Here is a 20283-nt window from a genome sequence, read left to right as displayed (position 1 = left end):
ATAACCACACTCAGAAATAAGTCCCACTAAATTCCATGGGGATGGCACTCATAGACGACTACAGCCTGAATGTGTTAGTTAGTTGTTGTTGTTTTTAATGTTTATTTGCTTTTCTGTTTTATCATATCATCAATACATAATATGTTACAGTCAAACACTTGATAGTAAGAAGGAGAAAAGGAAAAAGAAAGGAAAATAACTAACATATATATATATATATATATATATATATATTAACATAACTTATTCCTCCAATTTAATGTGTTAGTTTTAAAGGTATCACACACAGCTGTTAACAAGCCAAACCCAGATTACCAAATAAGCATAGGCACCGGCCTATGAGCCCCATTCCTTTTAGGGGCCCCACCACAATGGATCAAAATAAATACTGTTTCTTTCATGTAGTAAAATTGGTTTAATAAAATTGTTGGTAAGTAAAATAAAAAAATGTATTAGGAGATAATTTGTGAGGGCTCCCCAGAGATTTCGACTGCCTAGGGGCCTCCACAGGGTTTAATCTGGACTTTCAGACCTGCGGAAAACTATTATCACCCACCCACCCCAACTTATTTACTTCCATGGCTTATTCCACCAAGTGGGAAATGGGACATGCTGCCCCTGATCCATAAGCTTCCAAGGCACAATGGTCAAACCGAGTTCACAGAGGGAAGATACCAGTCCTGCTCAGGTACAGTCATACCTCGGGTTACAGACACTTCAGTTTGCGCATTTTCGGGTTGTGCACCTCGTTGAACCCGAAAGTACCAGAACGGGTTACTTCCGGGTTTTGGCACTCACTCATGAACAGAAACGCTAAATCGCGCTTTGCGCACGCGCAGAAGCACGAATCGTGACATGCGCGTGTGCAGATGTGGCGCTGCGGGTTGCGAACACTGTGGGTTTTGAACGTGCCTCCCGCACGGATCACGTTCACAACCCGAGCGTCCACTGTCTTTTTAAAACATCATGGAAATAGCATGTGGGAGGACTAGGATGGTCACATTCCCCAAAAGTCATTCCCTTCAGGTTCTATGCACAACCTCCCCACTTTAAGGGAAAGATCCAAAGGTGGGGGGGGTCTTCATATGTTCAGCTGAATGCACTTAGAATCCTCACTGTGACCATGAATTGTGACTATGTGTACTATATAGTTTGGAAGAGTGTCTGAATAAGACTTTGATCAGGTAGTGATCTGGCTAGGAAAGTGACCTTACTTCAGTGCCACCAGAAGCCTGCTTTAGTGATATTTGCATCTGGTTAGACTCAGAGGGGAAAGAACAAAGCACCCTTCTCCTCCCTTTCCCAGTCATTCCACCTGCATGAAATGATCCTGCTCAAACAAGACTGTTTTTCAACTAGAAATCACTTCCAGATCTGTAGGGTATTAACAGGCTGCAGACCGGCATTGCTATCAGGCTGGCTTGGGTGCTTAGCAACAATCTAATCCGCAGCATCCATCCCCAGGGCTGTGGCTCACATTACATTGTCAAGATACAGATGCTCTTTTGCCAGACCCACCCATGTCTGCTGCCTGGCAGAAGAGGGAGTCGCTGCTCCTGTCAACCCAAGCAGGAGCATGCTGAGCAGGACCCAAGCAAAGCAATGGGGCAGGTAGCAGGACAGGGCACTCTGCAGATGGCCGATCAGTGCCACATGCTCATTATTATGAGGAGATGAGATGAGATTTTAGATCACGCCTGAGAATATCTTTATGTATCTTTATGGGGTGTCCATATCTTGTAAGATTTGCTGGAGTCAAGCAGACCACATTATGAGCAGTGTGCTGCTTACTCAGGTCCTCTTGGAGAAGAAAGAGAGAGCAGGGAGAAGCTTCCTTAAAGCAGCTCACGGAGTATTTGCTCATCTAGCCCAGTATTGCTAATAATAATAATAATAATAATAATAATAATAATAATAATAATTTATTATGTATACCCCGCCCATCTGGCTGGGCTTCCCCAGCCACTCTGGGTGGCCTCCAACAAATTATTAAAATACAGTAATGCATCAAACATTAAAAGCTTCCCTAAACAGGGCTGCCTTCAGATGTCTCCTAAAAGTCTGGTAGTTGTTGTTCTCTTTGACACCTGGTGGGAGGGCGTTCCATAGGGCAGGTGCCACTACCAAGAAGACCCTCTGCCTGGTTCCCTGTACCTACTACTGTGACAAGACAATTTTGAGGAAGATATGAATGCAGGAACTGCCTTAAATTAAATCAGACCATTGGCCCATAAGAAGACAATGGTCCATCTAGTTCAGCATAGGCTACCCAAAGGGCTCATCCATACTTCCAGTTGTCTGCTTGTCCCATGCTTTCTAGGCATGGGTCAAGCAGTTTTGTGTTTGACTCACACCTTTCTCCTGGAAAACATGCTCTTCACCACTAAATTGGAACAAATGGAAATCTGCAGGAAACCCAAGTGCCATTTGGTCCCATTCAGTGGTAAACTGCAGGTTTTCCCAAGGGAAAGCAGCAGGGCAAACAGAGGTGTGGACAAGCCCCGACTGTGGTGCTCCAGGATTTCAGACAAGAGTCTTTCCTTAAGCCTACCCAGAGATGCCTTTTGGATGCAAAGCATGTTCTCTGTCTTTGAGCTACAGTCCACTCTGATCACCTGCTACCCAGTCCCTTTTTAACTGGAGATGCCAGAGATTGAAACTGTTTAGATTCACCCCTTTAAAAATTGACTGCAGTCTAAGCAGCTCTTTTAAGAGCAGAGGCTTATGCTCCTCAGCCTGCTAAAATGGCTGTTTAATAGTGCACTCCAACTTCCCTTTCCCCCCTTAGCGAGTACAAGAATCCAAGTGCTGAACAATTTGCTGCTCTTCAGCCAATTCCTTCAATTATGCTTTCCCTATGTGACATTCTGTGTTTCCTAAACATTCAAAACCACAAAACTGTTTAATCCAAGACATTGATAGACAAGATTAAGAGTTGAAGAGTTAAGGTTACTCAGCTAATTCTCAGTGAGAGTTCCCACATTCTACTTCTCCTTTTCCTCACTACTCCCCACAGATGTTCTCACGTATTTTAAGAGCTACTTTTTCTTCTAAATGCATTAAGTAAGTAGTATCCATATATTGTATGAAAAGTTTTATCCTCACTTATGTACACTGGGCTGGAATAATATGCTGAAGAACAGTTAATTAATAAAATAAAATAACATTGCCCTGGAATCTTGAGCAGTTCTGAAATTTGTATTTATAAATAAAGTAATTAAGTGAATGGCCTTTCTCCATTGCATGAAAGCAATCAGATCCATTCCCCCTACAAAGTGTCCAGCGATGGATGACTCTATAGCTTCTTCTGACTGAGCTTCAATACCTAGCTGTTGTCAGGATCCAGAGCAGTGATAACCAGTGGCATTCAGTTCTCAAGATGATAAACCAAGGTCTGAAAATTTTTATATGCATTAAAGTAGTCATAAAGTTTCAGACAGGTTTGTTATTGGTCAGAACAATTTCTGTTTAATCAACACTTCGTTAACATTGGTTTAATATTATTATAACCCACTGTGGATTTTATGACTCAATAAACAAAACTGTGTGTCTGCACAGCCTGCAGCAGCCTTTTTTTTCTCAACCTGGCATGCTCTAGAAAATTTAAGTTCAAATTCCCATCAGCCAAGTCAGGGCAGATGTGCTGGCTGGAGCTGATGGAAGCTGTAGTTCAAATCTTCTGGAGGGCACCAGACTAGGGATGGCTAGCCTATAGTTTCCCATGTACGGTGGTACCTCGGGTTACATACGCTTCAGGTTACATACGCTTCAGGTTACAGACTCCGCTAACCCAGAAATATTTCCTCAGGTTAAGAACTTTGTTTCAGGATGAGAACAGAAATCGTGTGGCGGCAGCACAGCGGCAGCAGGAGGCCCCATTAGCTAAAGTGGTGCTTCAGGTTAAGAACAGTTTCAGGTTAAGAATGGACCTCCGGAACGAATTAAGTACTTAACCCGAGGTACCACTATATTCGATTTACATGGTCAGTAAGGCTCAGGAGTTGACATGTCACACTGTGGTTATATGAGAGGAAAACATGGCTGCTCCCATCTGTAAAATTATTTTTCTTTTATATTGTCGATGACATCTACTTGTCGTTGTGAGCCTAGCTTGCCTGACATAGGGATGGAGGAAAATTTCATTCCATTTCTGAACTCAGCTAATGCACAATTCCTTGTTGGAACCCGATTATTCTGTAAATTTCACTCCAAATTTGGTGATGCAGTTCTATGCTCTAAGCTCACTCCAGCTCCTTAATAACGGGGAAGTGCATACTTTAGAGGGATAAACATAAAAAACGGCATATTTTGCGGAGAAAATGTGTACAATTTAAATGCAATTGTTGCTACAGTCTCTTTTCTGGAAAAAGAATAGCAGAAAATGGGATGGATCGGACATATGATTACTTCTGTAAAACTGACACATGCTGGAAATAGGCTGATCCATCTGTCCCCAGTCTGGCATGATTATGATGCTTCCTAAGATTGAAAGGAAGAGAGGCGGGTGCAGCAGCCATCTACTGTCGAATAGCTGCTCGTGTTGATTTTGGCACAGGCGACAGGGCTGCCATTCGCTATTAATCTTTCTGTGCAACTACTGCATGTTAAATAGTGTAGCATTATCTTTAAAAAGAATGACTGGCTATCTAGACATTTGTGTACAATTTGGCTGTATCCATTATGCTAAATGAGCCTGCATAGAGCAGTTGCCAGAATAATTCACAGAGATCATAGCAAGCCAGATTTTCCATGCCATAAAATTCTGTTTCTAAGTCATTTGCTATGGGTGGGGAGAGCAGGGATGATGTTTGGGCAATCCCAGATAGCTAAGCAGTCACCTGAACAATGGGGGCATGGAGAGGCTTCTGGGAGAAAGAAGAGGTGGAGGCTTTCCTTCTGTGAGTGTCCTCAGATCTCCAGATCTTGGGATCTAAGTCTCTGGCCCAGTTCACCCATAATGCTAAGCCAATCCACAACTCAAAATTAATGAGCAAGCATGCAGGCTCCTGGAAAGCAGAACATGGCTGTTTTCCTCCTCTTCTAGTCCTGCTGCAACTGCACTAAGCCACAGAACAAACCTTGGTTACAGCTCAGTGTTTCTCTGGAGCAAAACAAACCATGTACCTGGGTTTGGCTGTAATGCTGAGCTGGACCATAATGTAGCAGCAGAGAAACCAGGGCAGGAGCATAGCGACTGCAATCTCTGCTCCAGGAACTTGCACATTTCTTGTTCACACCGAAGTTAAAGGGTATCTTTTGAGTAATTTTACAGGACAAGAGACCTCTATATCTTTTGAGTACGTTTCTTCCTTTATGAACTTTCTCCTTTTTTATGTCTCTGAAGGGCTTCCCTACACCACTCCAATGCATTATATATTTTGCTCAGAAGTATGCCTTTAGGGTTATTTCAGCTGCAAACCAAGATGGAGAAAATGTCATTTGGAATATTGCCTGGTGATTTCAAATACCCCGAGCTCATTATAACAGTAATTACTTCTTGTCTTCTAAAATGTCAAGAACTAATTGGCCACTAGAAGTAATATTCTGTAAGTAAATAAAGGTAACTGTGTAGCTTCCAGACTATGGCCAGGAAGGCGGGCTGAATTTGAACATGTCATATTTTGCAGGAACTAGTAAATGTTCCTTAAAAAGAAACACAGAGAGTAAAGCCCAACCAGAGGAATGGCAAATGTTTTCTTTTAACCGTGGTTACACAGTGCCTGGATTCATTCAATGTCACCAAACTATTCTAAGAGTCAGGCTACAATTTATGTTAAATGTATTTTGGCATTTCTCACTGGAAGGACAGATCGTGAAGCTGAGGCTCCAATACTTTGGCCATCTCATGAGAAGAGAAGACTCCCTGGAAAAGACTGTGATGGTTAGGAAAGATGGAGGGCACAAGGTGAAGGGGACGACAGAGGACGAGATGGTTGGAGAGTGCTCTTGAAGCTACCAGCATGAGTTTGACCAAACTGTGGGAGGCAGTGGAAGACAGGAGTGCCTGGCATGCTCTGGTCCATGGGGTCACGAAGAGTCGGACACGACTAAACTATTAAACAACAACATTTTGGCATTTGTTTATTATGTGGTGGTTGTTTTTTAAAGCAGCCACCTAAGGTCCTGGTCTGGAATAGTCATGCAGTATGGGTTCTTAGTCCTTCCCCTAAACAGTGATCATTGTGAAAATCACACACCACACCCTGAAGCTATTTGGCCCATGAGAGATCCTGCTATTAGCAGCCATAGCAGATTTCCTCTGGGGCAAAGAGGAGCTTTAGAGTAGATTTTCAGCAGGATACCAGCAGTGGGATAGTGGTGGTAAGTGAATCCCCATCACCTGCACTGTGGTTCAGCCCAGATCAGGACTACTCCAGCGTGTGTGTGTGTGTGTGTGTGTGTGTGTGTGTGTGTTTAAGGCACACTCATATACATAGTCATACATTTACAATAACTCATATTTGATCTTAGGGCTATGCATTAACCATTGCTTTTCATTGCCAGGGCTATGCACATTCATTATTTGAGACACCATTTTGGTGTATCTTATTCAGAAGCTGTATCCTAACAGATCAATCCATAGTGTCCCCATGTGTAGAATTTCATTTGGGGCCCTTGTATTTTTTATATTATTATTATTATTATTATTATTACTACTACTACTACTACACATCCAGGATGATTTGTGCTCATGATGGTATTGAGGTAATTATATGTGACCCTGCCTTTTCTCCCCTTTTAAAAATATACTATTTTATTTTCAAAGTTTACATTAATCCAAAAATTCCAAATTGTAAGTTAGAATAAACTAAATACAGCATACGGCTGTATATATTCATTGCGTTTGTTATTCTTACACAGCAAGAGAACCCATTTCCCCATAAATATATGAGGTTGATTCTCCTACAGCAGGTTAATTTAATCATTGCAACCATAGACCAAATATTTTTAATTCATGCAAAACTAGGAGGAGGTGAGGGGGTTTTTGTATTTGCAATTACTATTTTTGCTGGGGGGATCAAATTAATTTCTAGCTCAGGATCACTGTCCATAATAACATCTTTTTAAATAACCCAGCAAAAAAAATTCAGAGTCCAAAGGAATATAAATTTCTGAGATAATGTTAGATACAGAGTTCTAGAAGTTTTATGATCCCACTTTCAATGCTGCTTATGCCTGAAAATGTTTCAGGGTGGACATACTGCTTCTGTGTGTGCAGTTGTGCATATCCTACAACTTCCTGCTGAAATCCTCTAACTTTACATGTCACTTTTTCTTGGGGGGGGGGGGCTTTTATTGCACACAGCACAAGAGTGCTCTCCTAGTGGCAACATTGCAGTATCATTCTGGAAGCACAACAGAACAATAAATAAAGTGGAACGATGTGTAGACAATCAAGTTTAATTCCACCACTAAAGCACTATTATTGCATCAATGACATGTTGTAGAATACACTCACAAAAAAACACAAGGTCAGAGGGGCCCTTGGTGTCTTCACCACTTGAATAAAGCTATACCACCAGGCCATAAAACCAGCAACATAGCTTAGGTAGCTTCTTGTCTTGTGCAGTTTTCCACCCATAGTTACACCATTCTTGTATCAAACCAGCATCCTCATTCTCCCAGTGCTTTGGAAGACTAGGAATCTTGAGCAAGATTAATCCGTTGTAGATGTGTGCCATAGACAGATGCAATTATATCTATGGGGATGATTGTAGCCAAATGAAAATATTCAGCCGTTAACGTATAAGAAGAAAGAACTAGGAACAGTAGCTATTTGTTACCTGTAGCAGTGATAGAGCATTCGTGCCTTTATTTATTACTCTTGTTTCCATTCCTCTGTGTTAATCATTTAAATAGTTTGCCGCTTCAAACGCTCCATTTGTTCCAAATGCTTCAAGGTGCATCCCTGAAATGATATTCTAGGCAATTGTGTTATCTCAGCAAACATTGTTTATCATTAAGAGTGATAAACGGCTGTGATAATGCCGGGATGAGTACGCAAGGGTCCTAATAGCCTTTTTGTACAGAGAACAGGTCCGGGAGACATCATTGTAGCAGCAAGCAGGAACAAAAGGGGTCTCCTTTCAATATTCAGCAATGCATTAGCACCACCTAAAGGTAGATTGTATGTGTTCCCATTTGCAATTACTGTGAAATACGAAATATATAAAAAAATTAAAAAAAATGTCCAGTAGCACTTTAGAGACCAACTAAGTTTGTTCTTGGTATAAGCTTTCGTGTGCATGCAAACGTCTTCAGATACGTTGAAAGTAAAATACGCTGAAAGTAAATGCTGAAAGTGAAATATGTTGCAAGTGAATTGGAACCTGCTGTAGTGACAGCAACTAGCAGGAATATTTTCATGCATTTGTGCAATATGCCCAGTTTCCTTCCAGTAAAATACAAGTCCATTGGCAAAAAAGTCTTATTTCTTTGACTAGTCATGAGAACCTCCGTACAAAAAGAAAGCAGAATTTTCCATCCTGATTCTGTGCTGTCTGCATGAACAATATCATTTTTCTTCATGCAGCAATTGGCTTGCATGATAGATTTACTCACCATCCTTTCAGTTTTGCTTCTTGTTTTCATTTTTAATCCATTTTATTTCCTTATTATCTACCATGCACTTGGACCCCATAAAATTTGCTTGTATTGCCTGGAAAAGATACTGCAACCGTAGCATAGCAACTCCAGAGTTTCCCCTGCCATAATTATTGCATTTATTTCTAAATCATTAGTTTATTCTTAAATATATGACAAGTATTGATATTTATATATAATGCAACACATGCTACAAACCTATCATAATGGTATGAAAATAGAATAGCAAATACATTCTAAGACTGAGTCTAATCATTTCCTATATTCGTAGTACAAATAGAGTACATGGAATTGCTTCTGAAGATTGCCTGAAAACTTCAGTTAGTTTCAAATGCAGTTGGTAGACTCCTAATTGGGACTGACCAGTGAGAACACATTTCACTGGTTCTTAAAGAACTCCACTGACTCCTGGTCTGCTTCTAGGCATAGTTCAAAGGGTTGGTGCTAACTTGTTAATCCTTGAGTTTTTGGTCACTTGAGGGAATGTCTTCTCCCACTCTGAGTGCCCCTATCATCAGTGGACAAGGGTTGTAGCTTAGTGGAAGAACAACTGTTTTGCATGCAGAAGGGCCCCAGCTTCACCCCCCAGCATCTCCAAATAGGGCTCAGAAAGACCCCTGCCAGAAAGGCAATATACACCATACTGATCTAAGCGGACCAATGATTTGATTCAGTGTAAGGCAGCTTCCTATCAGTGCTGGATTTAGGGCAGTGTGGGTGGTTCCCCCAAAGAGGGCACCGAGCCAAGGGGGCACAAAACTGAGAAGATCAATAACTGAGAAGATCCATTTGGGGGCACCAAATTTTGGCTTCACTCAGGATGCCATCTTACCAAAAATTCCCAAAGTCCTCCCCTGTCCCTGTGTTATCTTTGGATATCCTCCTCTGGGTGCATCCAACACCCAAGGTGAAGCAGGTGGTATCTGGAAGGGAAGCCTTTTCAGACTCAGCTAGTACTTAGGTTGACAACTTTTCAGTGTCAGGTAAGGAGTTTTATAGTTCCATAGTCTTTGTAATTTGATAAGATTTTATGCTGCTCTTTTTATTGTCCTTTTATTGACTGTTGCTTAATTATTTTTTGTTTTATAACTTTTAAATGTAAGCCACCCAGTCTTATTTCCATAAGAAATGTGTGTGTGTGTGTTTGTCAAAGTAACTTTTACCCATACAAAACTTGGTTAGAAGAAATAAGAAAGCACTTAATTAAAATGGGCACAGTCTTTCAAGCCTCTTATTGCAGCTCCTGCAATCATACAAGGAAGGCCAAGCATAATGCAAGGCCAAGCAACAACAGGTTTTGGAAAAGCCATTTTGCTTTTGTAGCATTTATGACTCACAGAAGTGCACTTATACTCACTCAAAAGCTGTTTAATCTCCTGTGCTATAATAGCTGCTCTGTTTGAAAGGCAGCAATTTATTACATACTCATGGTGTACCTGTTTCATGAGATTACATATTTATGATGTTGCTTGCTCAAGCTAACATTCTCTTTTTTAAAAAAAACAACCCACAGTGTTTTAGTCTTGCCCATTTAGGTTGGTTGTTTTTTGTTTTTGTTTTAATAAAGGTCAGTGTGGTTTTGTAATCATGGTTTGACTCTCTAGCAAAGCACCGATCACTGGAGATGAAGAGCCTTTAGCTCTGAAAGAAATGTCCATGTTAGTCAATCATGACACCTGCTGGTTAATGAAATAAAACATTTAACAAGCCTTGAAAGAGAACAATAGATAGAAAAGAAGTCTAGGAAAACTAGCAGATGAAGGAAGATGTTTCAGAAGTATGAGAGTTAACTATACACAAATTTAAACTTTTGAGATTAATTATACATATAGCAAGAAACAAGATGCCCTACAGAAGAGGGGAGGGAGGAAGGGGAAACACATTGAATAGATCTAAAGTTTTCAAAAAAAAATCACGCACCAAAATCTGAATACAGTTCCAATCACATGGCTGATGAGGGTTATTTTTTGCCAACCTTGGCATCATCAGCCATAGATGTGCACATTGTTACACTACATCCCATTGCACTACCGTCAACCTGAAACCCAACAGCAGCAGATGCCACATATCTCTATACAATTTCCACCTTCCCACCTGCCATGCAAACCCCTTCCTTTCTTCCATCTTACCTGGAGTTCCTAGAATAGCTCTAATGCACACAGAGGCAGAGATAGGACAGCATAACCGGTTCTGCCACACTGGGTGCTGAGCCTAGGGGGTGCTTCAGGGCATCACAACTATGATGTCGTTGTAGTGAATGGAACAAAACAGGAGGCAAGGGGTGGGCAGTGTGCCAAATTTTGACATGGTGCTGCTGCTGAAACTTGAAAGGCCAAAGTCCACCCTTGATGCACAAGGACAGCCAAGACTGACTCTTGCATCTCTCCAGCATATGTTGCTTTGAGTAAGGTCAACGGAGACCCCAGTCATTAATGAGCATAAGCCAGGGATGGGGAACATTTGGCCCTCCAGATGTTGTTGGACTGCCACTCCTATCATCCCCATCCAGTGGCCATACTTGCCTGGGCAGTTAGAAGTGGCAGCCAGCAATACCTGGAGAGCCCCAGGTTCCCGATCCCTGATTTAAGGGCCAGCTTGAAAGCTATTTACTGGGTCATTTAAAATCAACCTCACAATAAGCTTACAGCCCAGTTGCTGTATTAGTATAGCCTGTTAATAGGCAGTGCTGCTACGTCTAATGCTTGGGGAACTCCAATGCAAGTTTGGTTTCAACCTTAGCTCTCACCAGCCATTAGAACCAATGCTGCTTTTAAAGGAGTCTTTGCCAATTTGCCCCTCCTACAAGCTAATGAGAAGGCTGCCCTTGGCCACAGGCACATCTGAGTGGCCATGCTGCTGCTTTTTCATCTTTAAGGTGCTTCCTATATCTCCAGTTAAGCACAACTGGGGCCAGCCCTACCGTTAGGAAGAATGAGCTGCCTCAGGCAATTAATCCTGGGTGTCATATAAGGGGGAGCAAGTTGTTATTTCATTTATCACTGTTGCATTTGATTCTATTTTTACTGCCAGGGAGGGAAAGAGGCACTTGTGGGGGTTTTCCAGCTCGAGTGCCAAAATAACATGAGTGACCATGCGTACTTTGGCTTTGGCGATGGAGTGGAGAGGTGCCATTTGTTGCTCTCAAACGTCTTGGGCCGGCCTTCAGCATAATATCCAATGTGCAGTGACATTTTGGATGCCTTCCCCCTATGTACCTATGAAACATAACAAGAGGAATGGCCCTGAGCCTCAAAAGAGGGCATCAGTGCCAAGAGGTTTTGTCATGAGCGCCACCTAGAGAGGCCTGTTTTAGCTTGCTACTTCTCTTGTTGTTGACTAAATGAAATCAGGCAAAGCTTGGGAGAGGAGAGGGGGGCATTGAAAAAGAAGCATTGGCAAAGAGGTGCTGCAGATAAATTCTGCCTTGAAGGAGTCAGAGTGAGAACTCTGTGTTCTGAGGGATTCTGTTTTGGAAGTGTGGTTTTGCTTAGGCTCCACAACTGATTATACAATTTTCTGTCAAGGTTGCCAAGTAAACAGGACTCTCCAGAGCTGTTTCTGTTCTGACCAGTTGATCATGGCCTTGTTCCATTAACTCTCTGGGAAGAACTAGAGATTATAAGAGGTAAGGAGCTGCCGCTGTTGCTCTCAGTATCTTTGCTCCCTCTTTCTTTTAACATCTACTGCAATATAACATGTAACCAACCTGCTCATGGCATTTCCTTGCCCCGGTTAGAAAGTGGCATGAGACGATGTGGGGGGGATGTGTACAATGCAAAGATGTTAAGTCACACTGGGGATGGGCAAATCTGTTTATTTCAGCAACTCTGTTTCTCGTTTAAGTTCTCCACATTTCCATGATTTTTTTTGGGTGAGGGGGGGAAGTCCTCATGAAAATTCACCAGCATACCAGTGTGATTTTATCCTAATATACACATTTTTGCAAAGCAATTTCTAAAATATAAAGCATTTTCATGTGTTATTTTCACTAATATATGCATTTTTGCACACATTTCTTGACTGGAGAACTGCATTGCAAAATTGGGACAAGTGTGAATTTTGAAGGAAAGCTGCTTTTCAGTTCATATATCATTTCAGGAAGTACAAGTTAGTTCAGTTCACCATCGATTGCATCTGTTTATTTATTTATTGTTAAATATCTATATGCAGTTCTTCATTTCTCAATTCCTAGATGGTTTGCAATGAATTAAAAACATAACAAGAACACCATAAAAACTTCAAATTAATGCCTGGCTTTAAAAAAGAAAAATCCTCAGCAAGTTCCCCCATGCCTGGGTGCATAAAAAAGTTTTTTGTTTTGTTTTGCCAAGCTTGTAAAGGATAACAGTGTTGGCACCAGGCAAGTGTCCTTGAGGGGGGCATCCCAGAATGAAGGTGCCATAGCCATAGAGGCTCTTTTTTATGGTTGCCGGCCTCACCTCTGCTGGGGAAACCCATGGAGAAAAACCCCAGCTCATGATCTTAAACTGCAAGTAGGGTGACAGGAGATTAGGTGCTTTTTCGGGTAACGGGATCTTAAGCCATTTAGCGCTTTAAGCACCAGTGTACCACTGAAGCTCTTTCAACACTAGAGTAAATAATATGAACAAAACAAGCAGCGCCTGTCAAAACTCTGGCCCATCTGCATCCAGTGCTAATTGGAGCTTCCAAATTATCTTCAAATGTAGCCCTAAGCATAACACATTGCAGTAATCGAACTGGGAGGTTTCTGGAGCACGAATAACCTTGAGCCAGAGAGCTCTGCATTTCTTAAAATGTCTTACTCTGCCCTTTGACTGTCTCCATGACTTCTGAGAATTGGAACTTCTTATGGTCATCTTTTAAGACTTTCTGTTCTTCTCCTTCTCCATCTCTCATTGGTTTAGAGACGCTAGTAATGCATTAGCTGTTCTTAGCTGTGTCTGAAAAGAAATCATGTGAAATGCCCCGGGGCCAGGGTTTTTTAAAAAAATCATTTTGCTTTGAAGCTTTGCAATTTCTATTGGCGTAACGTAAGATTAACACAAACAACATTAAAACATATAACTGGATAATTTTCATAGCTGTTTGCAGACATGTACAATCCAGTTGGAGCTGCAAGTGTGCACAAACACAATTATACACACTGAAGGGCTGTCTGTCACTGAAGGGGCAGGGGGCAATGAATTGGTCCCTTTCTTGTCAGCCTCACTGCCTGCCAGCCAGCCCTCCTGATGCTACTATGACCAGCTACCCATCCAGCAAGGCTTCCGCCTCTCTAGCCACTCTGCTCACTCTGAAGAGGCCAAAGGAGGTATCAGAGCAAAGCATTCTGGGTGAGGTGGCCAGGAGGGCACCTGGACTGCCACCATGGTTTGCCACAGTGGCTAGAGATGAAGTTTAAAGTCACTTTGAATTCTTAAAGTTTAAACAGCATTTCTAGCTGCAGCAGCAACACTACAGGCACCCCCCTGGCCACTTCACCTAGAATGCCTCACTCTGAGAAAGGAGCACCTCAGCCCTTCCTCAGAGTAAGGCAGGAAGGGAGACAGAGAAACCACCACTGGTGCTGCCAGTAATGTTGTGGAGGGGTGGAGGAAAAGCCAATGGGAGCTGGGGAGAATGTGTGGGCAATAGCTATTTGAAATATACTCAGAGTCGCAAAGTGATTTCATGCTCTTTATTCAGCTCATAGTGGTGAGGAGGAATGAATGAATGTCCCCTCAAAGTATCTGCTTTATATACATTACTTACACAATGGGCTGCACATGATTGGCTAATTCTGGAATTCTACTGTAAGCCAATCAGGTTGTGGATTCACTTATATCTGGAGCATGATTGGGTGGTTCCTGCCAGCCAATCATACTGCTGCATTGTTCTAGGACCAATCAGACTGCTGCATTCTGAATCCTATTGTTCTAGGACCAATCAGACTGCTGCAATTTGGATCCTATTGTTCTAGGACCAATCAGACTGCTGCAGTTTGGAACCTATTCAACTCAGTACATAACACTATTGTACAGGGGAGAAGGAGTTGGGCTGTAGCAGAGCCTCCAGCTGCCTCAGGTAGCAGAATCTCTTGCAACAGCCCTAATGGCCCAGTTTGGATGTTATATCCAGTTAAAGTTGGCTTGTTTCAAACAAGCCATATTTAAGATTAACCACAGGTTGCTTGGGATGGCACAAGAAGCTGTGGTAAAGCGAAACTGAAGGGGGAGCCCAAGGCTGACTGCAGCTTGTTCTCATAATATAAAGCTATGGTTTATTGTGGTGGCTAAATATGACCAATGAATGTGAGTCTGTGTTTTTCTCCTCTTGCTTCCCTGTCTGCCATCTTCCCTCCCCCTTCCTCCTAGTGTGACAGTTCCTCCTGCTTTTCCTCATTGCAGCTCCCTTTGATTTGGCTTCTCAACTCTCAGACCTGGTCTGCAAATTCCCATGGATCATCCCAGTTCTCCACCAAAACTCCAGTTTCAGCCCTACTATGACTTGCATCTTTAGCGTCTCCACGCCCATTATTCTACCCGGACACTGAGGTCCAGCGCCAAGGGCCTTCTGGCGGTTCCCTCAGTGCAAGAAGCCAAGTTACAGGGAACCAGGTAGAGGCCTTTTCAGAGGTGGCACCCACCCTGTGGAATGCCCTCCCACCAGATGTCAAAGAGAACAACTACCAGAGTTTTAGAAGACATCTGAAGGCAGCCCTGTTTAGGGAAGCTTTTTTGTTTGATGGATTACTGTATTTTCATATTTTGTTGGAAGCCGCCCAGAGTGGCTGGGGAAGCCCAGCCAGATGGGCAGGGTATAAATAAATATATTATTATTAACTATTTTGTGTTTGGCTGCATATTTAGCTTCTTGTGCCTTTCTCTCAAGGTCAGAAGTCATATGTTTGTGAAGGGAACATCTCTACCTTCTTCTTTCACTAATCTCCCTTTGCCACCTTCCACCACTGCAACTCCTCCTCCACCCAGTATGGAGGAAGGGATGGAGTTGGCATTCCACATTTGTATCTAGTCTAGCCAGAAGGGTTAATTCATTTCTCTCTCCCTTGTTACTCTGCTGCATATGCAGCATATAGTTGCTACTGTATACGTTAAGGAAAGTTAGAGGATTTAGAAGGATTACCTATGCTCACTGGAGTCAGGGATATATTAGATCTTTGTATTCATTTTCAAACACCTGTTCAAATGTTTGTTGAGGCTGGCTGTGTTAATCCTTAAAGCCCGTACTTTAAGATTTGTGCTTTGTTTTTCACTTGAGATTTCACACTGTGGTTTTTTTAAAAAAATCATTTTAATCAACTGACCCTGTGAAGGCTTATTTTTGTTAGAGGGAAATGGCAAATATCTTGCTTTCCGAAATGATATGTTTATGAAATGGCATGTTTAGGAAATTTGTATTTCTAGAAAATGCAAATTGTGGGAAAAGTCCAAATAATAATAATAATAATAATAATAATAATAATAATAAAGTAGCTAGCCCACAATTACTGGAGAATATATTGTACTCAATTTCCTCACTGCCTATTCTTCAGAGGCCAGCTAATCTACACACCAGCCTTGCCACCACTTGCCTCCATTTGCCAGCCCTGTTTCTTCACATATGCAGATTTAGCCTTCCTTCATGAGAAGGAGGCAGGGTGATGATGAGCTTCATCCACTGGAGGAAGTGGTGACTGGGCTTCTGTGCCCTTATAGAGCCTAACCATAATTTGAGGTGATGTTCAGGTCACTCCACCCCAAAATGAATAACACAGGCAGTCATTTGGAACACTGGTATTTTAGTCATGCCAGTGAAAAGAATGTGCAATCCTAGTCTCCTGTCCCCAAATTATCTACATCATTGCACAAGATCCTGGGTTATATCCCCCCTCCCCGATCATTTGCTTCTCAGGGTACCAAAACATTTTGCTCTGGCCCTGAGCTCATCGGCTGCCTGCAAAGGTTTTTGAAGTGTTATTCATACAGTGTCCAATACCCAGGAACTGTGCTAGCTATGTGATTTGGGGAGTCTTTGGACAATGCTCCCCTGAACCTGGAAAAGGTAGTGCTGCAACCCAAGACTTACCTCTGACCCCCTTGGATGCTTCATGATAAATATTGTCACCAAGACTGACAACCTTGGTGGGGCTGTGATATCTTGGCTCTTCTTGGGTCACTGGCAAATACCTGAACTTGCCACCCTCTGGATCCCGCTCAGGTTAGAAGTGTGATCTTTATAGGTGAGTTGTCAATTTTTCAAAGATCTACTGAGTCATCAAAGGAAATAAAAACTTCCTTATAAAATGTCTTCCTGTGCACCGTTGTTCCAGTCTCCTGCTGTGACTCTGAATCTGTGATGCCTTTTAGCTATTCTCTTTGCATCTCTGTTGTATTTCTAAAAACCCGCTGCCAAGGAAAGCTCTCCTCCTGTTATTAGGACTCTATCCTGTTCTTGCTGTGCTCAGTTGCAAATCTCCTGCCAGCTTTAATGGCAAACAATCACACACTGTAGTACATTTTATTTTACAGAAAATGATACATCGTCATTTGTTCCCTCCAAGCAGATGTTTTCCTCCTTCTTTATCAGATATTGCTTCATTCATAAGCGTGAAGGCAGTAATAAAAAGGGGCCCAGGTGCAAATAGAAGGACATTGGAACATCCCCAATTACAGCCAGAACTTTGCCTTTTAAACATCTCTCTTGACTAGTCACAAAAATGCTACCTTTAACTATAGCACATTTCAGTGCCTGGCATAAAAATATTGGCAGGATTTGCCATGCCTCCAAACACCTATCTGGAATTGTGCAATGTTGCCAGCTGACAATTCAGCCAACGCTCGTTTTGTGCAATTTAGGTTTCATTCCCCAAATGGCTTGTAGCCCCACATAGTGATAAACACAGGAAGGCACAGCATCTCTAATTCATGAATGGGTCCTAGAAGATAATTCAAAGGAAGTGTTAAGTATGTTCCATGTTTGTTGGTGACAACTATAGCAGAGGCAGTTATAGGGTGATACAACCGATGTGGTCGCACTGGGTGCTATGCTGCAGGGGGTGCTAAAACAATGCTGTTGAATGGAGCGCAAGAGGCGGTCCTGCCAAATTTTAGCATAAGTGCCGATCCAAAGCCTTTGTTTAAGTTAATGGGATCAACGAAGGCAACACTTTCTGTACTTGTGTTCCCTGAAAAGAAGTTCAGTTAGGTAAAGGTAAAGGTACCCCTGCCCGTACGGGCCAGTCTTGACAGACTCTGGGGTTGTGCGCCCATCTCACTCAAGAGGCCGGGGGCCAGCGCTGTCCGGAGACACTTCCGGGTCACGTGGCCAGTGTGACAAAGCTGCATCTGGCGAGCCAGCACAGCACACGGAAACGCTGTTTACCTTCCCGCCAGTAAGCGGTCCCTATTTATCTACTTGCACCCGGGGGTGCTTTCGAACTGCTAGGTTGGCAGGCGCTGGGACCGAGCAGCGGGAGCGCACCCCGCCGCGGGGATTCGAACCGCCGACCTTTCGATCGGCAAGCCGTAGGCGCTGAGGCTTTTACCCACAGCGCCACCCGCGTCCTAAGTTCAGTTAGCCAGATGTTAAGTAGAGACTGATGCACTGGGAAACATCCACCACTAACCAAAAAAACCACATTGTGTTACCATCTTGATTCCCTGTATTCACATGTGAAATAATCTTTTCATTCAGCCTTTCCTAGCTTTGTACTCTTAGTACAGATGTATTGGACTACAATTGTCATTACAATTGGTCATGCTGGCTGTGAATGTCCTGCCTGGGCCTCAACTCCTGAATGAGATATGGGAGGTGTCCCTAAAGCTATAATCACATTTCTCCTCACAGAAGTTGTAGCCCAACAAGAAGTGGAGGGCACCAGATTGGAGAAGCCTGCTTTAGTTGTTTTCTTTCTATGACAGCTGATCTGGCAAAGCAGTTAAGCATGGAGGGGAGAACTTTAAGCAGCAAGCAGTCCCACCAACAATGCAACATTTGTGCTGAAATTATTCATACAAATCACTGCTTCGCTGGACCCATGCCCTAGCCTTCAAAGTTTACTAGACGTTTAAATGAGCATTGTGTTCTGGGACATCACAACCTCCTCCTGACAGATCATGATATAAAACATTTTACTGCACTTCTTACAAATAAACAATACCAGTGAGAAACTTGGTTATATTATATGCTGTGCTCAGAGTTCCCATCTCTGACCAGTTGGCCTTCAGAACACTCCCAACTCTCATGAAATTGTTAGTTTATCTTACTGAAATTTAACCGTCCTTTTGCTGGACAGAAAGCTAATACCATCCACATGGAACGGCAAGGCGTTTGATGAGAGGTGTGCATGTGGAAGAGACTGCTGTTGTCAAGCTACATGAGCTGAAAGGAAGAAGGGGGAGGCTAATGGTGGTTTCACACAGCCAGTTTTCTCATGCTATCAAATGATTTGTTTTTCAGACCCCATGCAGAACAGGACCATGGGAAAGGGGTTTGGTATATATTCAGATCATGCGGCAAGATTAGTTTAGAAAACTGTATTTTGGGGGCTTGCCCAAATAGTGTTTATACAATATCATCAGGATGTGTTCTGCACAGGGACCAGTTCTCTTGTCCCCCAAATCGGTAGAACTCTGGAATATTAAATAATATTACATGGCAGTATCCAGATGTAGCCTAGCCTTCACAATGTCCAACCACATGTACGTGGTTAGGGCAGTAAGTCTCCTTAAGAACAGGAATTTATTGCATTGAATCAAGAATGTGCCACATAGACACTCAGAAACTCTATAAGGGACCACCAGGGTCATCTAGTCCAACCCCTGCAATGTAGGAATGTTTTTGCCCAACTTGGGGTTCAAACTCTCTTGCTCTACCAACTGAGCTAATGCAGCAGCTCTTAATTGTTCCGAATTCATAAAGCCACTCCCGACATAAGGAGGGTGGGTTGCGGGCTCACGCCCCACCTACATCCTCGCGGGGCTAGCTCAGCCCCGCGGGACTTGGGTATCCCGGGAGTCATCATTCACCACGCCAGCCAATTGGCTGGCGGCAGGGGCGGGCTTAGGAGAGTTCATTTAAGGTTGGGGCAGCCCGTGCTCACCCCTTTCTTTTCTTTCAGCCAGCTGCAGTTTCCCACCCACCCACCCTCTAGGTTGTCATTTGGACTTTGCTATGGGCTTTGGCTGGTCACCGCAAGGGGCCTGGTAGGAGTTTTTCCATTTGGCTAATTGGCTGTTTTTTTGGAAGCCACTTGGTTTTCTCGCCTACCTCGTAGCAAAACGTCACGACACCTTTGGTTTTGGCGGTTAGGCATTGGCAGGGGTATTATTATGCAAATGAGTTGGGGGGGAAGAACGCCATCACCTCCCCCAAATGTTGAAGGGTAGTCTGATAAAGGACTCTGAGGGGCGTCGCCTCGTCCGAAACCTATGGAGGCTAGGGCCCAAAGCGTGCTCCCGAGCGGTAATCACATCCCAACCAAAGAGGAATGGTTGAATAAACTATGCGAATATTTAGAATTAGCAAAGTTAACTGATTTAATAAGACAAAAACCAAAGAGTATAATTCAGAAACAATGGAAATGTTTAAATGATTATTTATACAGACAAGGATCAAATACAAAGTTTTGGTTGTGTTTAGAGTAGACTTGTGAGAAACACTATAAATTGAAGGCATTTGCAGATGACCTAGTATTGACTTTACAAGAGCCAGACACTA

This window comes from Podarcis cretensis, assembly GCF_951804945.1.
Source record: "Podarcis cretensis genome assembly, chromosome: 4".
In the NCBI taxonomy this organism is placed as follows: domain Eukaryota; kingdom Metazoa; phylum Chordata; class Lepidosauria; order Squamata; family Lacertidae; genus Podarcis; species Podarcis cretensis.
Note: the sequence above shows the minus strand (reverse complement) of the source record.